The 10,224-nt window shown below is 42.2% G+C and overlaps 1 long non-coding RNA gene across 1 annotated transcript in view; it reads right to left on the bottom strand.

Moving 5' to 3' along the window:
- Positions 1 to 6,101: 6,101 nt before the first annotated feature.
- The window catches only part of LOC129035189 (uncharacterized), a 37,356-nt gene continuing 33,233 nt past the window's right edge, over positions 6,102 to 10,224 (bottom strand). The window contains exon 3 of the long non-coding RNA XR_008502135.2: positions 6,102 to 9,445. This is a non-coding gene — a long non-coding RNA (uncharacterized LOC129035189). The remainder of the gene's footprint in view (positions 9,446 to 10,224) is intronic.

Genomic DNA, 10,224 nt, shown 5'->3' with positions numbered 1-10,224 from the left:
TTTTTTTTCTCAGATGGAGTCTTGCTGTGTCACCAGGCCAGAATGCAGTGGCATGATCTCTGCTCACTGAAACTTCCGCCTCTTGGGTTCAAGTGATTCCCCTACCTCAACCTCCCAAGTAGCTGGGACTACAGGCATGCACCACCATGCCCAGCTAACTTTTTGTATTTTAGTAGAGACGGGGTTTCACTATTTTGGCCAGGATGGTCTCAATATCCTGACCTCATGGTCCGCCTGCCTTGACTTCCCAAAGTTCTGGGATTACAGGCATGAGCCACTGCACCCAGCCTAAAATGTCTTTTATCCAAAAGTCAGGCAATAACAAATGCTGGCAAGGATGTAGAGAAAAGGGAAACCTCATACACTGTTGGTAGGAATGGAAACCAGTACAACCACTAGGGAGACCATTTTGGAGGTTCCTCAAAATAATTAAAAATATAGCTACCATGTTATCCTGCAATCCCACTGCTGGGCATATACCCCAAAGAAAGAAATCAGTGTATTAAAGAGATATCTGCACTCCCATGTTTACTGCAGCACTGTTGACAACAGCAAAAATTTGGAAGCAACCCAAGTATCTATCAACAGATGAATAGATAAAATGTGCTTCATATACACAATGGAGTACTATTCATCCATGAAAAAGAATGAGATCCTGTCACTTGCAACAACATGGATGGAACTAGAAGTCATTATGTTAAATAAAATAAGCCAGGCAGAGAAAGACAAACATCACATCTTCTCACTTGTTTTTGGGATCTGAAAATCAAAACAATTGAACTTACAGAGAGAGAGAATAGAAGCATGGTTATCAGAGGCCAGCAAGGGGAGTGAGAGGGATGGAGGAAGGTGGGGATGGTTAATGGGTACAAAAAAATAGTTAAATAAATAAGACCTAGTATTTGACAGCATAACAGGGGGACTATAATCAATAATAATTATGCACTTTAAAATAACTAAAAGAGTATAATTAGATTGTAACACAGAGGATAAATACTTACGGGGATGGATACCTACTTTTCCATGATGTGATTTTTATGCATTGCATACCTATACAAAAATATCTCATGTACCCCATAAGTATATACGTCTACTGGGTAGCCATGAAAATTGAAAATTAAGATTATTTTAGTGTTCAAAAAAAGAGCTGCTTACATTCCAAAATTCACAAAATACAAAATAAATAAAAATTGTAGAACAAAGTTCATAGCATTATGCAAATAAGTATATATGGCTGGGGATAACATTTTCAGTGACTATATTGTATAAGAATTCTGAAGATACTACATTTCACACACCTTGGAAGTGCTCTGGAAAACTTCTACTTGAAAGCCAATGCAGGGTGTGTAGAAAATTGCAGAGCAGAGCTATATCAAGTCTATAATAGAAGAGAGCAACTGGGGCCCATTAGTCAGCTCCACTGGCTTCCCCTTGGTTGACTATTCTGGATCTTTTCCTCTCTTTTCACATCCCTTAAGCTAATTCACTCCACTGCTTTCTATATTAGCAAATTATAATCATTAAAAAGACATCAACTCAGATAGATATGGAAAAAAACAAAAAAGAAAGAATAAGAAAAAAATAGAAAGTAAATCTGTGTAAACACATGTTTACTTGAGGGTCTGCTTCTGGAACCACTGCTGGGGCCAAGAACTATATCAATGTGTCCAGTTAGGAAAGAGAAAGAAAATTCTTTCAAACAAAGCTGATTTAATACAGAAAGTTGGTTATTGATGTGTTGGAAGGTGAAAAAATTACAAAGGGCTAACTGAGGTCACCCAAAACGTTAAGAACATTAAGCTCCCGAGGGAGGACAAAAAAAAAAGTGGTACGGTTACCAGAACTAAAATCTCAGAGGAAAGGATATAGCCCAGTGGCTGCTCAGAAGGCAAAGCTCATACTTACACTGCCAACAGAGTGTGGCCCAGCTGTGGCTGGTCCCTGTGAGAGTAAGGCAAGGCTGGTGCCAAGAGGGCCTAAAGCAGCTGACCCAACCATGTGACATGGAGTGACACTAGTGGGAATTGGAAAGTAAGTCCCTTCTCCCCTCCACTGCTTTCAAATCTCTCTAGTACCTCTCATTGGCGGAACCATTAGAAAAGCCAGATGTCAAGGGAGATTGGGAAATCAAATTTGGAGAGTCACAGCACTGGCAATGTAGAACAAATTATAAAAGGATAAACTGTGAGACAATAGGTAAATAAACAACATTGCATTTTTGTTTACTTCAACTCCAACCTACACTCATACTTGCTTCCCTCCAATGGCCACATACATGACATCTCCCTTTTAGAAAATGAAACTCCTCCCTCTGATCCTTCCCAGCACTGTTTCAAGAGGCTTTCCTTTCTCCACCATCTTCAGACACCCCTGATCTTTCCTGACTGAGATACAATTCTAAGAGGTTTTCCTCAGAGTTCAAGTTCCTAACTAAGGAATAATAATGATGATGATAAAAACAGCTAACAATTAAGTGGCACTTAATATATGCCAGGCACTGTTCTAAATGCTTTATGTTTACTAACTCATTTAATCCTCAGATCAATCCTATGATGTAGGTACTAATCTGATTCCTTTTCACAGGTAAGGAAACCATAGCCCAGAACCAGGGCCCCCAGATCTTTCCAGACTGCCATGATCCTGTGAAACAATAGGCAAATAAATAAACTGTGTGAGACAATAGAGTAAATAATCTTTCCAGACTGCCATGGGTCTTGCACAGACAACTAATTGCTGTGAAAGAAACTCCCACTTAATCTAATTTTCCCTCCAGCTGCTCTACTGTTTCCTTCCCTTGGATGACAAATTTCCTAAAGAATAACTTGCTCCCCTTTCTGACCCTTTCCGATTCCTCAGCCTGTGGCTGCAGTCCCACCCTCCCTCTACAGTCATGAAGGACCTCTGGGAACCAATTCCAAGGCTTCCTTCAGCTTCTTTCCTCCTGACTTCCTGCTGCAGAGTTATCTTCTTTTCATGACCCTGCCTTATGTAATTTTCAGATTGCTGTCCATCTCTTCACTTTTTACTGTCAATTTTCTTGAAGACTGCTCTTCCCTCTAAAATTTCTCTCTCAAAAAATTAATTCATATTGAGAGTTAGAAATTATCACCTCTCACATTATTGGTCTCAAATCCATGTATTGAGTCATTTTATATTGCATACAACATCCCCATGCTTCCCAGCACCCATCTGGAATTTTCACTCAGCATATTTGAAAGTTACCTAAAATTTAACATGTTTATATTAACCTCCTTTGTTAGTCAATAAAGCTACTTTCCTCCCATTCCTTCAGGCAGGAATGTTTGGAGTTGTTTTGGAGTTATCACAAGTTCTTTGATTTTTTCTTTAAAATTTATTTCTTCATTCCTTCCTTGCTATTTCTACTAAGTCCTGGAACTAGAGCAGTAAGCAGATGAAGGTACAGACTTTGGAAGCAGACAGTCTGAGTTCTAACTCTGATTCAGCCACACCCTGGCTGGGGGCCCTGGTTCTGGGCTATGGTTTTCTTACCTGAAAAAAGGAATTATATTACTACCTAAATCATAGGATTCATCTGAGGATTAAATGAGTTAGTAAACATAAGGCACTTAGAACACTGCCTGGCATATATTAAATGCCACTTAATTGTTAGCTGTTGTTATTGTTTCCAGAATTGGTGGGTTCTTGGTCTCGCTAACTTCAAGAATGAAGCCACGGACCCTCGTAGTGAGTGTTACAGCTCTTAAAGATGGTGTGTCTGGAGTTTGTTCCTTCTGATGTTCAGACATGTTCGGAGTTTCTTCATTCTGGTGGGTTCATGGTCTCGCTGGCTTCAGGAGTGAAGCTGTAGACCTTCACGGTGAGTGTTACAGCTCTTAAGGTGGCACGTCTGGCATTGTTTGTTCCTCCCATCTGGAGCTGTTCATTCCTCCTGGTGGGTTTGTGGTCTCACTGGCCTCAGGAGTGAAGCTGCAGACCGTTTGCAGTGAGTGGTACAGCTCATAAAGGCAGTGCAGACCCAAAGAATGAGCAGCAGCAAGATTTATTGCAAACAGCAAAAGAACAAATCTTCCACAGTGTGGAAGGGGACCCAAGTGGGTTGCTGCTGCTGGTGGGCAGCCTGATTTTATTCCCTTATCTGGTCTCACCCACATCCTGCTGATTGGTCCATTTTATAGAGAGCTAATTGGTCCATTTTGACAGGGCGCTGATTGGTACGTTTATAATCCCTGAGCTAGACACAGAATGCTGATTAGTGTATTTACAATCCTCTAGCTAGACATAAAAGTTCTCCAAGTCCCCACTAGATTAACTAGACACAGAGCACTGATTGGTGCATTTACAAACCTTGAGCTAGACACAGGGTGCCGATTGGTGCATTTACAAACCTTGAGCTAGACACAGAGTGCTGATTGGTGTATTTACAATTCTTTAGCTAGACATAAAAGTTCTCCAAGTCCCCACTAGATTAGCTAGACACAGAGCAATGATTGGTGCATTTACAAACCTTGAGCTAGACACAGGCTGCTGATTGGTGTGTTTACAAACCTTGAACTAGACACAGAGTGCTGATTGGTGCATTTACAATCCTTTAGCTAGATGTAAAATTCTCCAAGTCCCCACCAGATTAGCTAGATACAGAGTGCTGATTGGTGCATCCACGGACCCCGAGCTAAACACAGAGTGCTGTTTGGTGCATCCACGAACCCCGAGCTAAACACAGAGTGCTGGTTGGTGCATATACAATCCTCTGGCTAGACATAAAAGTTCTCCAAGTCCCCACCTGGCTCAGGAGCCCAGCTGGTTTCACCTAGTGGATCCCGTGCCAGGGACATGGGCAGAGCTGCCTGCCAGTCCCGCGCTGTGCGCCTGCACTCCTCAGCCCTTGGGTGGTCAATGGGACTGGGCATGGAGCAGGGGTAGGTGCCCATCAGGGAGGCTCAGGCCATGCCAGAGCCCACTGTGGGGGGGCTCGGGCATGGTGGGCTGCAGGTCCAGAGCCCTGCCCCGTGGGGAGGTGGCTGAGGCCCGGCAAGAATTCAATCATGGCGCGGGCAGGCCAGCAGTGCTAGGGGACCCGGCACCCCCTCTGCAGCTACTGGCCTGGGTGCTAAGCCCCTCACTGCCTGGGGCTGGTGGTGCCAGCCAGCCACTCCAAGTGCTCTGAGTGCAGGGCCTACTGAGCCTATGCCCACCCAGAACTCACGCTGGCCCATGAGTGCCATGGCCCTGGTTCCTGCCTGAGTCTCTCCCTCCAAACCTCTCTGCAAGCAGAGGGAGCCAGCTCTGGCCTTGGCCAGCCCAGAGAGGAGCTCCCATAGTGCTGCAGTGGGCTGAAGGGCTCCTGAAGTGTGGCCAGAGTGGACGCCGAGGCTGAAGAGGCACCCAGAGGAAGCGAGGGCTGCAAGCACGTTATCACCTCTCATTATTATCATCATTATTATTCCTTAGTTAGGAACTTGAACTCTGGGGAAAACTTCTTAGAATTGTATCTCAGGAATTTGCTTAACCTCTTTTTTCCTCAGTTTCCTTACAAAGTGTGACTTATGATACTATTTTCCTAAAGAGAATTAAGTTAAAAGATATCAGTAAAGCACTTAATAAAGTAATCACTCAATACATTTTGGCCTTGTTGGTAATATAATGTGATTATCAATGAAAATAATATGATTCTATGGGAAATCACTGTAGATTCTTCATCCTTAAAAAACTATTTTCAATATATAGATGGCTTATTAGTCTCTTCTCACACTATGAAGAAATATCTGAGACTGTGTAATTTATAAAGGAAAGAGGTTTAATTGACTCATAGTTCTGCATTGCTGGGGAGGCCTCGGAAACTTACAGTCATGGTGGAAAGCAAAGGAGAAGCAGACACCTTCTTAAAAGGGTGGCAGGACAGAGTGAGTGCAGCAGGGGAAATGCCAGATGCTGATAAAACCATCAGATCTCATGAGACTCATTCATCATGAGAACAGCATGGGGGAACCACCCCCATGATGCAATAACTTCCACCTGGTCCCACCCTTGACACATGGGGATCATGGGGATTACAATTCAAGGTGAGATTTGGGTGGAATCACAGAGTCAAACAAAATCAGATGGTACCCTTCATTTGTATATATTCTTTAATTGTGGAATTCATGCCATTTTTTATTATTTTAAATTATTATATAATATTTTTCCCCATCATGTTAAAAGGATTATTGGCATAGCATTTTCTTATACCAATCTACAATATTTCACTAAACCATTTGCTGAACATTAAATTTTAATTTGGTACTCAGAGGAAGCTGCCAGGAATATGTGTACAACTTTGTCTTTTGGCTTTTCTGAGATTATTTCCCAAAAACTTTCACAGGGAGAGATATGAATAAGCATTTCCAACATTCTGTATATATGTGTTTTATGAGAGAGTTAGGACCAATTTGGAAAAATATTTTCTAACCCAAGGGTAGAGGAGACAACTTTAACTCTCTCACCAACTTTGGTTTCAATGTCAAAGTGAAATGAAGTGAATACTTGATTTGTGGTGTTGGATTTGGGTAGATTAAACATACTGCCCTAGAAGCTTAGACTTTTTGCTCCTTAGCCTGCTTCAACCTCACAATATTTGAAAGATGTTAGACTATGCAACTGTGAGAACAATCCTATATTTTCCCTATCCAAATATATTTAAATAAATATTAACCACATTGTTTTGCCAAGTCATTTGGCCAATAAAATGAGGAATTTGAAGAGTATTACTTCTGAGCTCCTTGCCAGTTACAGTGTTTTTCCTCAAGCCTTGTGCAGTGTGGAGCTATCATTCAGGGTAGATAGCTGAATGTCTTACTCAAACTCTGTTCTGCCCCACTCCTTTTTTTTAGTGGAAAGAATATGGGCATCAGACAGATGTGACTTGGCGTTCTCCCTCTGCCATTTACTAGCTTTGTGACACCTTTCAAGTTGATGTGGCTTTCTACACCTGCATAACCTCAACCCTCTGGTTTTCACTGATTGCTTCACGGCCAGACATCAGACCCAGGTTGGACCCCTGACTCAACGGTGTGATCGAGAGACTCTAGTTAAAAGATAGAAGAATCAGGGCCAGAGTGTATTCAGAAAGAAGAGAAAAAGAGAGAAGCAATGAGGAGAGACAGCCCCTGATGTCCAGTTGCTCAAGATATACCACCCACTTCTTGTCCTTTGATGTTTCTGTGACTGTCTGTTATATTATACTATAAAACTCATTAACACCAGCCTGACTGCAGTTCTGTTCTTGAAGCCAACATCCCTGACTTAAAAAGCACATTCAGAGATCTATAACTTTTGAGCTTCTTTTACCTCATCTATAAAATGAGACTAATAATAATACCTTCCTTGTACGATTGCACTGAGGATTCTGTGTAATAATGTGTGGAAAACTCTGAGTTCTGAAAACATAGCAGGTGCTCAATAAATTATGGCCATTAACTTCCTGCAAATTTATGCCTCATAAATAAACCACCAATATATTATGAATTCAAATTATTTCTGATACCCTACCATGTCTGTCCATCACTCTGTAAACACGCCAATCCAATGAGTCTTTCAAATTGGTTGCAACAAGTGAACTCCTTGATGCTATCCAGACTAAGTAGCTAGACTTCCTTCCTTTACACTGCTCTCCACAAAGTGGGTGAGCAGAGTGATGGCAATTTTCTAGAAGTGATGCCTACTCAATCACCATAAGACTACAATGAGGAAATGAAAAACCTTTCTCACCTCTCTGCTAGGTGGAGTAGTGCACCCCTAGCAGGACTCTCTACACCTGCATAATTGGTGTAGTTAGAAACAGACAATAATGTTGTTCCCTTGACAATTCTAGAAAAATATAGTTTATGTATATATGTTGACAGACTACATCCGATTGAATAGTTAAATGCATTGTAGTCCTCAAGTCTTGGTAAAAGACTTGAGATTTATTTTTAAAAACTCAAACTCTTATTCACTTATATTCATGGAATTAAACAAAGAACAATGGAGTGCCCAAGTGAGTTTTTTGGTCTGTTTGCCAAAGTGATCACTTTGAGTTTCTAAACATCTTCTCTCTACAAAGCCTTCTTCCTCTAAGTTCTTTGATCAGAATGTCCTCTCCCTGACACAGTACTACCCAGATAGGCTGACATGCCTACCTGTGTGCCTTTTTCCTCCCTAGATTGAGAGCTTCCATTTATGGATAATAATTGTAGCTAATATTTGTTGAAGATTCACCTATCTGCCATAGATGCTTTACATGGATTATTTCATTAACTCACTAAACAATCTTTTAAAGAGGTGCTACTGTGTCCAGAATTAGTTCCTTCTGGTGGGTTCTTGGTCTTGTTGACTTCAAGAATGAAGCCGCAGACCCTCGCAGTGAGTGTTACAGTTCTTAAAGATGGTGTGTCCAGAGTTTTTTCCTTCAGATGTGTTCAGATGTGTCCGGAGTTTCTTCCTTCTGGTGGGTTTGTGGTCTCGCTGACTTCAGAAGTGAAGTTGCAGACCTTTGCAGTGAGTGTTAGAGCTCTTAAAGGTGGCACGTCCAGAGTTGTTTGTTCCTCTCGGTGGGTTCGTGGTCTCACTGACTTCAGGAGTGAAGCCACAGACCTTCACAGTGAGTGTTACAGCTCTTAAAGGTGGCGTGTCCAGAGTTATTTGTTCCTCCTGGTGGGTTCGTGGTTTGCTGGCTTCAGGAGTGAAGCTGCAGACCTTCGTGGTGAGTATTACAGCTCGTAAAGCTAGTGTGGACCCAAAGAGTGAGCAGCAGCAAGATTTATTGCGAAGAGCAAAAGAAAGTTTCCATGGCATGGAAGGGGACCAGAGCGGGTTGCTGCTGCTGTCTTGGGTGGCCAGCTTTTATTCCCTTATTTGGCCCGGCCCACATCCTGCTGATTGGTCCATTTTACAGAGTGCTGATTAGTCCATTTTACAGAGTGCTGATTGGTCCATTTTTACAGAGAGTTGATTGGTGCATTTACAAACCTTTAGCTAGACACAGAGCACTGATTGGTGCATTTTTACAGAGTGCTGATTGGTGCGTTTACAAACCTTTAGCTAGACACAGAGCGCAGATTGGTGTGTTTTTACAGAGTGCTGATTGGTGCATTTACAAACCTTTAGCTAGACACAGAGCACTGATTTGTGTGTTTACAATCCTTTAGCTAGACAGAAAAGTTCTCCAAGTCCCCACCTGACCCAGAAGCCCAGCTGGCTTCACCTCTCAATCCCCCTTCTAAACATGACACCCCAACTGCTGTTGGGAATTGGGCAATGACTGCTCTAGCTACTTCCTGCTGGATAGGGGTGAAGAAGGGGCCCTGCAGTTGTAGTGTCCTCCAGAGGGGAACTCTTTAGGCCAGTGGAAGGGCCAGTGGGTTCATCCAGGGGTCCTCAGTAGAAGTTGTTAGTTGAGCTTATTCGGGGTTCCATTTGTAAAAGCATCTGTAGCTTGATGGCCTCGATTCTAGAGGAAACAAATTTGACAAGGAGGTTAAAAATACAGGGCCTGAAGGCAAGTAATAGCAAGATGGCAGCCACGGGACCTAGAAAGGGGAGAAGCCATGTTGCCCAACTCCAGAGGTTGGTATAAGAGTTTGAAAGGCATTGTCTGATTTCAGAAGCCTTTTCCTGTAAGTGCTGGGAGGCATCTCATACTATCCCTGATTGGTTAGTGTAAAACAACACTCTTCCCCTAAGAAGGTGCAGAGTCCTCCTTTCTCAGCAGTGATGAGGTCTAGGCCTCAGAGGTTTTGGAGTGTCACTGTTGTCAGTCTATTTGGGATTGTAGAGTAAGGATAGATTTCATTGTTTCTTGTAAACTGTCTGAGAGATCCTTTTAGAGTGTGTGGTAGTAGGATAATACATGTTATACTGTTAACTTTTAGCAAAGTTTACTTTCGTTGAAAAACTTGTAAGTTTGGGATTTCAATTACACTTTGCTATTAATAAGACCTCGTTCAGTCCGTATTAACTTAGAGTTGGTGTAGATGGCTCCTTCCTGATACTGTAAGTACTTTAAGGTTTGGCTGAGTGCAAACAACTCGCACGTTTGAACAGACCAATTATTAGGCAATTTTTCTAACTCTGCTTCTACAAGAGTTTCCTTATTACTTACTGAATACCCATTGTGTCTTTTTCCCTTAATCACCCAGGAGGAACCATCTATCATCCTGTTCTGAGTTCCTCCTAGATCTGGTAGGACCTTTGTATGGTAATTAATTAAGATTTAGATCCCCTGTTAGG

The sequence above is a fragment of the Pongo pygmaeus genome, chromosome 3 (genome assembly GCF_028885625.2).
Source record: "Pongo pygmaeus isolate AG05252 chromosome 3, NHGRI_mPonPyg2-v2.0_pri, whole genome shotgun sequence".
Taxonomy (NCBI): domain Eukaryota; kingdom Metazoa; phylum Chordata; class Mammalia; order Primates; family Hominidae; genus Pongo; species Pongo pygmaeus.
Note: the sequence above shows the minus strand (reverse complement) of the source record. Positions and strands in the feature narration are given on the sequence as shown.